General features: G+C 32.7%; 1 long non-coding RNA gene across 1 annotated transcript; it reads left to right on the forward strand.

The window, feature by feature from the left end:
- Nucleotides 1-266: 266 nt before the first annotated feature.
- Nucleotides 267-1758, forward strand: LOC112419117 (uncharacterized). The gene is made up of 2 exons (XR_005644095.1): nt 267-571; nt 703-1758. It is a non-coding gene; the product is annotated as an uncharacterized lncRNA (long non-coding RNA).
- Nucleotides 1759-4392: the final 2634 nt, after the last annotated feature.

Below are 4392 nucleotides of genomic sequence, written 5' to 3' on the forward strand. Positions count from 1 at the left end.
TGTTTGTAATTACTATTGTTTTTACAATTTTATCCTTCGAGAGAGAATTGGTTTATGTTTTCAATATGATATTTATTGCTGATTGAAGAAAATTATGTATAATAAATAGGGGCATGCATGTAAAGAAATAATTAATGTAGTTGGAAATAGCAAAGGGGTCTTATAAAAAGGGACAAAAAAAATTCTCAAAAGGATCTTATAATTAGGGACGGAGGGAGTATTATATATATGAGAAGTGCTATAGGATGAACAAAAAATCACGAAATTTCACGGACGCGTGTTTTCAGCTATTTTGCACGCGCTTCAGCTTCTGATTTTTTTTACGGAAAAAGAACAAAAACTCTCGTTTAAAGGAAACCCACTCTTGATGGAAACGAAACCCACGTTCGCCACTCACTCCTGCCGCAATTGTTTCTCCTTTCCCGCGAATCAAAACTGTGATTGAAATTCACTCTCATTTGTTGTGAACTAGTGAACCAGCGGCGTGGTCGTCTTCTCGTTTTCGTGCTCTGGCCTTTGTGAATCGTCGTCTTCGTCTTCTCGTTTCTATGCTCTCGCCTTTGTGAATCATGTATGTTAAGTAATCGTGCACATATGTATACCCCCAATCTCTGCATCGCTGATATACCATCTTCTTCCTAGTTTTACTGCTGTATTGTACTGAGTATTCTGTTTCAGAAATGAGCTGTGTTGAAATTGCAGATTGTGGCTCTTGTGCCAGGCGTTTGTGGAAAGTTCTCACGGAAAACATACAGCTTTTGCCTTCATTTTTTCCAGCAATGGTTACACAGTGCATCATCTTTCTTAATTGTAGAATTCTGAAAGATATAAATAGATTTGTGAACTATGAGCAGATGGTAATAATAACATAGAACCAAATGGTTATGTAAATAAAAAAAATGACACCTGTAATTACCATGTGAGGAACAATTGTAAGCTTTTCTTCCTTAGCTTTATAATCTTCATTTACTTTGCTAATAATGCTCTGTGGTTGAGTATTTGATTCCAGAACATTGTCTTCAATCTTTGGCATATTGTCAGCTTCACTAAAATCACATAAGGTGTCTACAATAATGGATCTACTGACGTTTTGCTGGTTATGTTATGGTGTTGGTAGGCCTGCTGCTACTGTTGTGTTGCAGATTCTATGTCCAGATAAATTGTGTACCGAATTTTTACGACCCTTTTTTTATCTTCAGTTTGTTTTCTGAGCTTTTTAGTGTGCCTTGTTGTTCTGAATTTTATCAAATATGCTTCTGTTTTGCTCTTAATACGTTTTTTATTACAGGATATTGATTATGGTCAGCTTTTGGTACTGATGGCATATGATAAAACAGCAAGTGTGGTAAGGAATGAGTGCAAGCAATGCTTGCCTATGCTGCCAAGTGCCAACTGGTTTTGAGCTGATGCACAGAGAAAGGATATGCAAATGGAAAAGCTCCATATCAGATAAAATGTTACTACTGAAGTTTTGGAGCTAGATTTTGCAATCTTTGATGTATGTGGCTGATATCTATACAACTTTTGGTGGACATGCTTGTGCCACTGCTACTTGCGCTTAAGCTATGAGATTATGATGAATTGGTTCAAAAGCAATTGTATTGTCTAAATCATTCTTTTAGTTAGGGAACCTTTTGATCTTTAGAAAGTCTATGTAACCATGACAGAAGTCTCTATTAAGACTATCCATGTAATGTAATATTACTCAAATCTATGTAATACATTTCATCGAATGAAATTTACAGACGCAATTTTCAATTGGAATTCCTTAAACTTTGAGCTTACATACCCATCAAAAAATGAATTCATACTTTCACTTCGTTGTGTAGTTGACATTGCAGCCCAAAATGTGTCTCACTTCGTTGTGTAGTTGACATTGCAGCCCAAAATGTGTCTCTTACATGTCACTCAACAAATGACACTTTCAGCCATTCATTGTCCTATAGTTTGTAACACTGAATCATATTTTCCCACATCGTCATAAAATCACTTTTGCTAAAAGAATCATATACAATATCATGCAAAAGTGTTTTGATAGACTCGTAGTCAGAGTGTCTGCCTAACTTTTCTGGAATTTTTTCATTAAATGCCATAAATACCACTGATGACGAGCCTTCGGAAAGACAATCTCAATTGCATTCTTCATTGCTCTGTCTTTATCAATGATTATTGCATTTGGAGAACATTCATGCATACATTCTAACCATGTCTGAAACAACCAAGTAAAAGTTATCCTCATTTGACAACAGAGCACAACCCAACAAATGATGATTGACTCCAACAAAAGGAGCAAAAGGCATGTCATATTTATTTGTTAAGTAAGTGGTGTCGAAAGTTATGACTTCGCCGAAATATTCATATGCAGCCCTACATCTTGCATCTGCCGAAAACACATTCGTAGTCGACTTTCATCATTCACGTCCATCACATAATAAAATTGACTATTTTGCTTTTGCATCCTAACAAAGTATTTTTGTATTGCTTCAGCATCTCCTGTCGTAATCGTCTTACTTTGTGAATGTAGTTTCTGCAGTCTTTTTCTCCAAATGTGAGATTCTCATACCCATTTGCTTCACCGACCAAGGACCAAAAATTTCTACTCACATTAATCCCAGCTTGATCATTGAGTTCTAACCTCCTCTTCATTTGAGCCTCAATATTTTTGTTCGATCTAAAATATCGTACTTTCCCTGGACTTAGATCTCATGATTATGCTAAAAAAAACTAGTTGTTCCGTCTAAATACATACACGCATTCAATCTAGCCTTACACTGCGTTTGAGTTATAGGATTTGGCTCTAACATCTCCTTTTTTTGAACTTATTTTTTTAACTCCAAAACCCACCCGTTCAGAATAATTCTTGTAGTACTCAGTAATTTCCTTCTCAGATCCGAATGACATCCCATCACAAGGTGTTTCTTCTTCACAGGTACCATTTGCTTCTAAACAATCATTAGTTTCCAATTCATCACAAGACTCAAATACTTCTTGCACTAATATAACAAATTTAAAATAAAAAAAAACCTATATTAATTGACTAACACAGTTAAGTAAATAAAAAATCAATCAATCGGCACAAAATTAGTGCTAATGGTCTGAAATACTCTGCTTTAGTGCTATGAATCAATGGAAGCTGTGATTCTAAGCAAGAACAGAGTTGTGAGGATGAATATGAGACCTGACTCACAAGGCAAGAGCGTGAAAACGAAAAATCGACGACAACAAACGAGATTGAATTCAAATCAGATTCTTCGCTTCGCGGGAAAGCGGCAGGAGTGGTGATGAACGGTGGTTTCCTTTCTTTGATTTTTTCTGTGAACGGCGGGTTTCATTTCTATCAAGGGTTTTATTATTTATTTAATTTATTTTTGTTTTTGTCTGAACAAAGTAATTGGCGCGTGAAAACAGAAACAATTCACGCTTCTGTGAATTCCGGTACACAAAATCCTGTACAGAATATCATAAAAAAACTAACTAACTAACTAGGTCTACTAATTTACACTTATTCACTCACCACAATATTTAAAGTCTAGACTTTTTGACTTAAAGTTCATCATTAATTTTTTTTTTTGTTGTACAAAGTCATTCACAACAACTAATATTTAGAGGTGTGATTTTTTTTTTTTAACTTTAATCAACTTTATTTTCCATTTCTTTTCAATAATTGGACATTTGTAAAAATGATTTTTTTATTGTTTGTGTTTTTTTTTAAAAAAAATGTATTTGATATTTAATTAGTTTTTATTGCAAAATAAATCAAGCTTCATCTAAAAAGATTAAAAAATTTCAAATGTTTATTGGTTGTAATATTTTGACTGGCATACATATTTAGACGGACATCACTTTTTAATAGTATTTGTAAATAGTTACATGATAATATTTTTTATTGGGTTTGTCTACATCTAAATATAGTAATTTTTTTATTGAAAAACAAAACTTATTTATTAAAAAGTTACATATTTAATATGAAATGCACAAGTTTTAAGTCAAAGTTACCACTTTAAACTTCTTAACATGTGCAAATTTGCACATAATAGAAAAACTCATAATAGATATATGATACATAAATGTAATATGAGTTAGCATTTACAATCACTCTGTATATCTAACTTATATAATATTTATTCTCATATGACATTAATGATTCTAAGAATCATATGTAATGGATGAAGAGAAGGGAAAATCATGCATGTAGTTGGTGGTATTTTTGGCGATTGATATGTATGACTCTAAGAATCATATTTAAAATATGAGAATGAGGAAGAATCAATTGTGTATGATTTATTTAATCAACATTGATTTTTTTTATCCAAAATTAATTCTATATTAATTTTATTTTTATCTTTTATTTAATTAAAAAATTATTTTTTATCAAGAGTATCCAAATTTAAT

Source organism: Medicago truncatula, chromosome 2 (assembly GCF_003473485.1).
Source record: "Medicago truncatula cultivar Jemalong A17 chromosome 2, MtrunA17r5.0-ANR, whole genome shotgun sequence".
In the NCBI taxonomy this organism is placed as follows: Eukaryota; Viridiplantae; Streptophyta; class Magnoliopsida; order Fabales; family Fabaceae; genus Medicago; species Medicago truncatula.